This window comes from Nomascus leucogenys, chromosome 24 (assembly GCF_006542625.1).
Source record: "Nomascus leucogenys isolate Asia chromosome 24, Asia_NLE_v1, whole genome shotgun sequence".
NCBI lineage: Eukaryota > Metazoa > Chordata > Mammalia > Primates > Hylobatidae > Nomascus > Nomascus leucogenys.
Genome location: NC_044404.1, coordinates 8,873,696 through 8,884,261, shown reverse-complemented (window position 1 = coordinate 8,884,261; position 10,566 = coordinate 8,873,696).

Genomic DNA, 10,566 nt, shown 5'->3' with positions numbered 1-10,566 from the left:
TATCCATGTAAGAAAGCTGCTCTTGTACCCCTTAATCTATAAAAATAAAAAATTTTGTTTACAGTAATTGAAGAAATAAAAGAAGTTATCAGAGAAGGAAAAATTATCAAAAATAATCCAATACATCTTGATTATTTTTGATATGTGATTATTTTTAGGTGCATTTGAAAAAAATACATCTAAAAATGACAAATATAATAACTTACATTATAAAGTCAATTGATGTTTAAGTAGCAGATATAGCTGAAGAGAGCAATAGCAAACTGAAAAATAGATTTGAAGAAATTATACAAAATGTAGCACAAAAAGAGAAAGAAATAGAAAATACAAAAGAGTTAAAAGACACCAAGGACAGAGTAAAAAGATCTAATACTTATCTAATCAAAGTTACAGCAGGAGAAAAAAGAATGGGGAAGAAACAATGAAACTCCGTCTCTACTAAAAATATAAAAATTAGCTAGGCGTGGTGGTGGTGCGCACCTGTAGTCCCAGCTACTAGGGAGGCTGAGGCAGAAGAATCACTTGAACCCGGGAGGCAGAGGTTGCAGTGAGCCAAGATCTCGCCACTGCACTCCAGCCTGGTGACAGAGCAAGACTCCATCTCAAAAAAAAAAACAAAAACAGAAGTTTAAATTCTGGACAAAAACATGAAAATTGGGAGGTAGAAGAACATGAAAATTAGGAGGCAGTGATGTGAATTAGCATGTTCTTAAGTGTTTCTTGTATTTTTCAGGGGAGTAAAGATACTAGCTTTAGACTTTGCTATGTTAAGCATTTCACAATTTCTAGGTAACCACCAAAAAAGAGAAATAGAGGGTATAACTTCCAAATTGGGAGCATGAGATAAGAAAAAAATGCAATGAGTAAAGAAAAGAAGCAAGAAAGGAGAAAGAAAAACCCTTAAAATCAAGACAAATAGAAAGTTCAAAATAGCATGGTGTAAATGAATTGAAATTATCAGTAAAATATATCAGTAATCATAATAATTATAAGTGAACTATACTCACCAATGGAAGACAAAGATTTTTTTAATCCACCTCTGTGCTGTTTATAAAACAGACCAAAAACTTAAGGACACCCAAAGAGTAAAAAGAAAATTTTAGAAAAAGAAACACCAAAGTACTAACCAAAAGAAAGCCATTGTGACTCTAGAAATATCAAACAGGCCAGGCGTGGTCTCTCCTGCCTATAATCCCATCACTTTGGGAGGCTGAGGCAAGCAGATCACTCAAGACCAGGAGTTTGAGATCAGCCTGGCCAACATGCTAAAACTCTATCTCTACTAAAAGTACAAAAAATTAGCCGGGCATGGTGGCACACACCTGTAATCCCAGATACTCAGATGGCTGAGACACAAGAATCGCTTAAACCCAGGAGGTGGAGGTTACCGTGAGCTAAGATCATGCCACTGCAGTCCAGCCTGAGCCACAGAGTGAGACTTTGTCTCAAAACAAAACAAGACAAAACAAAAAAGAAAGAAAGAAAGTAAAGAAGTATCAAACAAAACAGACTTTAATGCAAAAAATTATTACTAGAGATAGAGGCTTACTACAAATTAACAAAATGTTGGATTTATCAAATAGATTTAACAATTCTAAACATGTATGCTCCAAATAATATAATAATATAATATAATAATAATAAAATATCAAAGTAGAAACATCAACAAAACTACTAGGAAAATGGAGTGAGGAAGGATAAACTAACAACAGAGAGAACAAAAGGAAGTTTCCATGATGAGCTACCCAGATCCCCACTGAGTTATGAAAAGCCTTATTCCTCAAGCTCCTGGGAATGCTGCCAGAACATGGCCCTTAGCTGTCAACCCTGTTTGGAGAGTGCCTCAGCTGAAGAAAACTACCTTGTCCAAGCTTACTCTTCCTTCTAAAGGCAAGCCATATCAATGACTGACCAATAAGAGTTAGAGGAATAAAGGTCCAGCTCTCCTGCCCAAGTTAGGACAACTCCAAAGGGTCAATCCTGTTCCAGAGCTTTCCATGTAGTTGGCTAAGGCCTATGTTGTACCTGGATCACAACTTAACTTCTCCCTCTGCCCAATTCTTTTTCCTCACCCTCCCTTCAACACTCTAATAAATGTCCTCCATGTTCATCTCCATCTCAAAGACTGCTTGTCAAGGAAGCCAGTCTGCAACAAATAACCAGGAGAGATGCACTGGTAAGAAATTAAAAATATGGGATTAAAGGCCAGGAGAAAAAAAAAAATGGGACTACAGGCCAGGAGAGAAAATGGGGCTACAATTAGATTTTGGTGTAATTTACATAGAGGTCTTAATAAAAGCTCAGGAATAGAATGAGATGACTAAACTAAGGAATAAGTAAAGAAAGCCTCAAAGATGCCAACATCTAAGCATACAAGGAAGAGAAGAATAAATGACCCAGCAGGACTGAGGAGAGGCATCAAAAGTGTGACGTGTAGTGTTACTGAGGTCCAAGAACAGAAAACTTTAAGAAATTTGTAAGTGAACAGTGTCAAATGCTGTACATAAGAAAATGGCTGTTGTGGACACTTGATGTATGCTGACAATATCCATTTCCTTTTTTTCCTAGTCCATTCTTCAGTCTTACTCTGGGAAGCTATCACCTCCTCTACTCTTGGTCCTCCTCTACACTTGAGCCTCAGATGGATTTGATTCTCCCCCCATGGTTCCAAATGAGGTCCCACACTCAGGCTTGGCCAATTGGAACATTGCACTCCCCTGGCCTTCAGTTTTGATTTGTGAGAATCAGGCCCAGGGTTTTTGTTCAAACTATTAAATACGTTATTTTTAAAAATTTTAATTAGATGATCCGAGGGTTTGCTGGCAGCCATCATGCCACCAAGGAACCTCAAAATGAAGTCAACACAAACATGGATAAAGCCAAAACTTAGAGAAAGTCTTGCCCTGGAGGATGTCATCTGAACATGTGAACAAAGCAATGTGTGCAGCGACATCCCTAGTCTTTTCCAGTACTGATCCACTGAATTCCTTTTTTTATTTATCCAATTTGAGTTGGGTTTCCTGTCACTAACAAAAAATCCTAACTGATAACATGAGGATAGATATTCCATACTCAATTTTGTATTCTACTTTTTAAAAAAACTTTTATTTTAGGTTCGGGGTACATGTGCAGGTTTGTGTTACAGGTAAACTTATGTCACAGAAATTTGTTGTACAGATTGTTTTGTCAGCCAGGTACCATGTGTTTGACTTTTTTCACTGAACATGATCATGAAAGAATTTGTGGTGGTTAAAAGGAAACTAACTGCCTAGGTTGGAATCTAGTTCCTAGCTGTATGACTTTGAGCACATGACCTAACCTCACCTCGTAAACTGGGTACAACAATAGGATGTACCTCGTAGGGTTGTTATGAAAGTTAAGTTAATATATGTCAAGCTTTAGAACAGTATCTAGTTCTTAGTAAATGCTACAAAAGTGTTAGCTATTATTAGGCATTATTCCCAATTACAAAATGTTCATAATCATATTACTCCTAATTATAAAATTCTCATTAGCATATGAATAGATAGTCTGTATTTTACTTGGCCAGTTGTCCTACTACCAGGCCAGTTTTTCACTCTTATGAATAACACCATATTGAACCTCTTTGGGTATAAAGCTTTCTGTATTGTGATTACTTCCTTAGTTTTTTGCTTTTTTTGAGATGGAGTCTCACTCTGTCACCCAGGCTGAGTGCAGCAGCGGGATCTCTGCTCACTGCAACCTACACCTCCCAGGTTCAAGCGATTCTTGTGCCTCAGCCTCCTGAGTAGGGATTACAGGCACAAGCCATCATGTCTGGCTAATTTTTGTATTTTTAATAGATATGGGGTTTCACCATGTTGGCCAGGTTGGTTTTGAACTCCTGACCTCAAGTAATTCACCTGCCTCAGCCTGCCAAAGTGCTGGGATTACAGGCGTGAGCCAATGCGCCCGCTTTATTTCCTTATAGTGCTGGCAAAAATACTGGTTCAAAGAGTTTATTTGATTCTCAAAAAATTTTAAGGAGGTAGAATCTACAGCCTTGGTCTGATGAGGCTTCCTTTCCATTTTTATATCAATTAGGCTGTTTGTATCCACCTGAATTTTCCATCCTGTAATTTAAGCTTATGGCCAAGACAGTCAACCATGGTGCTGTGTGCTATAAGAGATACAAAAGAAATCATAATCTTTACTAGGATCATATACTCTAATGAGACAAGACAAATGCATATAAAGAATTAAAGAAAACTTCAAGTAGAAGCAAAGTTCAAATGACTAGAAATTTTCCTGGATTTTACTCTGAAAAAATAGAAACCATTAGAAATATATGTAGCAAGATATTCAGTAAATGTTTGTTGAATGAATGTAATGGTTACCATGGATGTCCTGGGGTACCTTCTGATGCCTCAAGATGGTGTGCACTAATAGGAAGTCGATTTTATTATATTTCTAAGTCAGTGAAAACTAAGATTTTGTTACATTTTTCCCAGTTTTTATGAATCACAGCTCTCTAAGGTTAATGACTTAGTTACACCTATTTTACAAGAGAAACTCAACAACACAGGAATGGTCATGTGTCTTAATTACACACACACGCCTGTTCTAGAAAAAAAAAAATCTGGCTGGGCGCGGTGGCTCAAGCCTGTAATCCCAGCACTTTGGGAGGCTGAAGCAGGTGGATCACTTGAAGTCAAGAATTGGAGACCAGCCTGGCCAACTTGGTGAAACCCTATCTCTACTGAAAATACAAACATTAGCCATTTGTGGTGGCGGGCGCTTGTAGTCCCAGCTACTCGGGAGGCTGAGGTATGAGAATCACTTGAACCCAGGCAGCAGAGGTTGCAGTGAGCTGAAACTGCTGCTACACTCCAGCCTGGGTGACGGAGCAAGCCTCTATCTCAAAAAAAAAAAAAAAAAAATTCTGGCACCTTTAAGATATCAGGCATTATTTTTTAAAGTATAATTTGGAAAGATTACTTTAATCCCACAGTCTTAGATGGACGGAGGAAGAGGTCAGAAACAACTCAAAAGAAATTATGGTTCCAGATGCATTGGCAAATGTAATTCAAGGATCAATCAATATTCATCTGACCTTCATAAATGATTTGAAATTTATATCCTCTCTTATAAACGGAGTATTGAACCCAAAGTCCTGAGTTCTAGTGGTGTCTCCATTAGATATCTGTTGCTTTTGCAATGTTGTTGACTCCAAGGGACAGATCATGGATAGGAACTTGTATTTCCCAAAATGAGACTGCCAGCCAGACACCGTTTCTGTTACCCTCAGTGGCTGAAGACCAACGAGCTGAGCCTCTGCGTGAGCTGCCCTTCATCCCTAGAATCCAGGTTGCTAACCACAGGGATCTCTGCACAAGCTTTCTTGAGTAACATGAAACCAGGTTGCCCATCTCTACCCACATTTTACACAGGACTGCTGAAATGAAGCATTTTGGAAAACTTACTGTGCTTCACATCTCTCTTGCCATTAGGTCTTCAGCTAAGTTATAAGCCCCACTGTTTATCAGGGGTACCATCTCCCATACTCCAATGCCCAGCTCCCTCCATCTCCTACTCAGTAAACTTCTGCACCATCGTTCACCCAGTTATTTAAGCCAGAAAGCTGGAATCATCATTTATTTTATTTTTCCTTCATTTCTCATGTGCAAGTTACCATTAAGTCCTGTCCATTCTAGATCCAAAATTTATTTGTTTTATTTTACTTTATTTTTTTGAGACAGGGTATCACTCCACCACCTAGGCTGAAGTGTAGTGGCATGATCTCCACTCACTGCAGCCTCGACCTTCTAGGCTCAAGCGATCTTCCCACCTCAGCCTCCCAAGTAGCTGGGAGCTGGGACTACAGGCAGGCACCACCACGCCCAGCTAATTTTTGTATTTTTAGTAGAGACGGGGTTTCGCCATGTTGGCCAGGCTGATCTTGAACTCCTGACCTCAAGTGATCCGCCTGCTTCAGCCTCTGAAAGTGCTGGAATTACAGGTGTGAGCCACTGCGCCCGGCCTAAATCCAAAATGTAAACCTAGAATCAGTTTTCGTGGAACCTTTTTGCTCTGCTCCATTCCAAGTACCACAACTCTCCCTCAAGCCATCAGTTCTCACTTAGACACAGGCAATAGCTTCCTACGTGATTTCAGACTGACCTCCTCCAAGTTTCTCCAACACACCAAGTTCTCTCCTATTTTCTGGCCTTTATTCCTGCTGTTTCTGTACCCAAAGTGTGCTTTCCCCAGGCTTTTCACCTGGACACTCCTTCTCACACTTCAGGTTTCAACATGCCATCTCCCCCAAGGTTGCCTTCCCTGTCCACTCAGTCTAAAAACTCATCTCCCGCCACCACCCCATTGCCCTCTGTTTCAGGACTTTCTGAGAGCACACTACTTTTAGAATGACTTACTGTATTAGTCATGGTACTCTAGAGGGACAGAACTCATGGAATATATATATATATATGGAAGTTTATTAAGTATTAACTCACATCATCACAAGGTCCCACAACAGGCCATCTGCAGGCCGAGGAGCAAGAAGAGCCAGTCCGAGTTCCAAAATTGAAGAACTTGGAGTCCGATGTTCGAGGGCAGGAAGCATCCAGCACGGGAGAAAGACAAAGGCTGGGAGGCTAGGCCAGTCTCTCTTTTCACATTTTTCTACCTGTTTATATTCTTGCCTCGCTGGCAGCTGATTTGATTGTGCCCACCCAGATTAAGGGTGGGTCTGCCTTTCCCAGTCCACTGACTCAAATGTGAGTCTCCTTTGGCAACACCCTCACAGACACACTCAGGTTCCATACTCTGTATCCTTCAATCCAATCAAGTTGACACTATTAACCATCACACTTACATATCTGCTAAATATGTATCATCTTTCTTCCCCATTAGACTGTAAGTTTCGCAGAGGCAAGGGTTAGATCCATTTTGTTCACCAATGCACACTCAGTGAGTGGTAGGACAGTGCCTGGCATGCAGGTGCAGTCGTCAGTACTGGTTGAATAAATGAATGAGTGCTTTGAGATTCCTCTTACCAAAGACTTTTGTCTTAGGTGAGACAAGTTTTTCTACTGGGCACAGAGGACTTACCATGTGCCATGAATGCAACAAATTCCTACATTCACCACCTTTTCACTGAACACGTCCTCCACCTGCTTGCTCCTGACTCATATTTTGTTCTGTGAGGACCCAGCTTCCCCAGTGGTCTCTCCACCTGAAGCGGTGCCTTCTCCCTTTCAGATGCTGGAAGGCAAACTCGCTCCAGGACCTCATTAAAATCAACACAGCAGAAGAGGACCCACTAGCTTCTTAAAGAAAACAATTTAGTGTGACAGTCATAGGAATGGAGAACTAACCGAAGTACAGGAAATGAACTACATACATTAATTTTACAACCTAATTCAGCCGAGCACGGGGGCTCACACCTGTAATCCCAGCACTTTGGGAGGCCAAGGCGGAAGTATCCCTTGAGCCCAAGAATTCGAGATGAGCCTGGGAGACATGGCAAGACCCCATCTCTATAAAAAAAAAAAATTTTTTTTAAACAGTAGTCGGACATGGTGGCACACCATGTGGGCCACACCTGTGGCCCCAACTACTCTGGAGGCTGAGGCGGGAGGATCACTAGAGCCCAGGATCAAGGCTGCAGTGAGTGTTTGCACCGCTGCACTCCAGCCTGGGCACAGAGTGAGACTCTGGCTCAAAAAATAAAAATAATAAAAATTAAACCTAATTCACAGCTTTATGGTTCTGTGACATGGCTAAAAAACATTTTCCTACTCAATAATCTTTTTTTAAAAAAGCAAAGTGCAAATATGAGTAGTTTAGTAAAACTCAACTGACACTGATACTTTATTTTTTATTTTATTTTTTGAGACAGAGTCTCATTCTGTCGCCCAGGCTGGAATATAACGGTGTGATCTCAGCTCATTGCAGCCTCAACCTCCTGGGCTCAAGCAATCCTCCCACCTCAGCCTCCTGAGTAGCTAGGACTACAGGCATGCGCCACCATGCCCAGCTCATTTTTGTATTTTTTGTAGAGAGGGGGTTTCAACATGTTGCCCAGGCTGGTCTTGAACTCCTGGGCTCAAACAACCCTCCTGCCCTGGCCTCCCAAAATGTTGGGATTACAGGCGTGAGCCACAGCGCCCGGCCTTGACACTGATACTTTAATAATTATACCCAGTTTGTGTTCCTCTACTGGCCTGGTAAATATGTTTCTTTAATGATTATACCCAAATTTGCATACCTTGGTACACAAATGTTTTACTCTCCTTAAATTGTTCAATAGTTTAACTGTGTTGTTTTGTTCTTTCCAACTTCAATTATGTAAAAGCTTGTTTTAAAATAAAAAAGCAACTTTTTGTACCTAACATTCTCTGAAAGGCAATGCCTCTCCAAAAATCTGTGCATATTTGTCTCTACATCCCCTTCCTTTTTTCCTGTCTGTTTCATAATTCCTGCCAGGGGGCCAGGTGCAGTGGTTCACACCTGTAATCCCAATACTTTGAGAGACCAAGGTGGGCAGATCACTTGAAGTCAGGAGTTCGAGACCAGTCCAGCCAACATGGTGGAACCCCATCTCTACTACAAATACAAAAATTAGCTGGGCACGGTCGCGGGTGCCTGTAATTCCAGCTACTTGGGAAGCTAAGGCAGGAGAATCGCTTGAACCCAGGAGGCGGAGGTTGCAGTGAGCCAAGATGGTGCTACTGCACTCCAAACTGGGCAACAGAGCAAGACTCCATCTACAATAAATAAATAAATAAATTTTAAAAATAAAATAAACATAATTACTGCCAAGGATTGGTGCAAATGTCTGTGTCCTCGAGTTAGAATTGATGCCCTAGCCGGAAAGGATAACTCAGAACTAAGAAGACGGCCCAGCACTCCCCAGACCCAAGTTCTAAACTTTCTGGTCATACAACACCTCTGGCAACAAAAGAATCTCTCTAAAATGCAAACATCAACTTTCACTGTCCACTTGAACCTTGATAATGACTCCTCTACTTTTAGCACAAAGTCCAAACTTCTTAACACTTCTGCAGTCAAGTAAAATCTGGCCTCTAGTTAACCTCTCCAGCCTCATTTCTTACCTTCATTTACAGTGAATTTGGCTTCCTCGGATGTGTCACATTCTGAACATTTGCTCTTTGCCCTCCTAAGAACATCCTTCTCCCTTTGTTGTCCCCCATCCACTCTGAATCACCTTTCAATTCTCGCAGCTGGTGTCTATCCTATGTACCCCCATAGCACCCCACAGGCTCCTATCACAGCATGCCATCACAGCTTCCTGTGTTCTTATCTATAGCCCCCACTGCACTGAAAGCTCACTAAAGACAGTGATTGAAACTCCTGCACACTGCTGGATACCTAGCATAGGACTGCCACATAGTAGGAGCTATATATATATATATAATTTTTTTTTTAGATGGACTTTCACTCTTGTTGCCCAGGTTAGAGTGCAGTGGCATGATCTCAGCTCACTGCAACCTCCGCCTCCCGGGTTCAAATGATTCTCCTGCCTCAGTCTCCCGAGTAGCTGGGATTACAGGCGCCCACCACCATGCCCAGCTAACTTTGTATTTTTAGTAGAGATGGGGTTTCGCCATGTTGGTCAGGCTGGTCTTGAACTCCTGACCTCAGGTGATCCACCTGCCTCGGCCTCCCAAAGTGCTGGGATTACAGGCTTGAGCCACCCTGCCCAGTCTCAATAGATATTTATTGATGGATAAATGAATACATGTATGAATGAGCAGTTAGAAATCCCAAGAAGTGTTGGCATTCATTCAGCTTTTACAACATTACTGCATCAAGTCATTGAGTATATCTGTTGTCCTTACATTCCAGAGAAAATTGTAAAGCTGTTCCTATCAAAAGGTTCTGCAAGGACTTTTATGTTAAATAGATTTATGTATAGGCTAAATGTGTTTTTTAAAGGAAACATGTCTATGGATGTTTATGACTATGGGCTTAGAAGTAACTGCTCAGAGACTTACGGTTACTTGTAAGCTTGCCTTCAGGAATGCTAAGAAGATTCTCTGTGTCCTTAGCATATCTCCCCTATGGATTGCTGGTGCTATCAACTAATACAGATCCCTTTCTTTGTCTTAAGGTTTTATAGTCTCTTAAGTGGAATACTGCAGAGTCAATTAAGACATTTTATCTTATAAATCATTTATACCCCCTGGGATTTAAGGAAACAACCTTCTGGACCAATTAAATCATGTATACTATCAAGCAATCAAGACTTTTTCAATCTTGCAATCACAGATATTCAAAAATCTCCCAAAGAATATGTAACCACAACAACGAGAATAACAATAATAAAAACAGGCCGGGCGCGGTGGCTCACGCCTGTCATCCCAACACTTTAGGAGGCCAAGGCAGGCAGATCACTTGAGGCCAGGGGTTCAAGACCAGCCTGGCCTACATGGCCTACCTGTCTCTACTAAAAATACAAAAATTAGCCAGGCATGGTAGCACACGTCTGTAGTCCCAGCTACTCAGGAGGCTGAGGCACAGGAATCGCTTGAACCCAGGATGCAGAGGCTGCAGTGAGCCAAGATCATGCCATTGCAC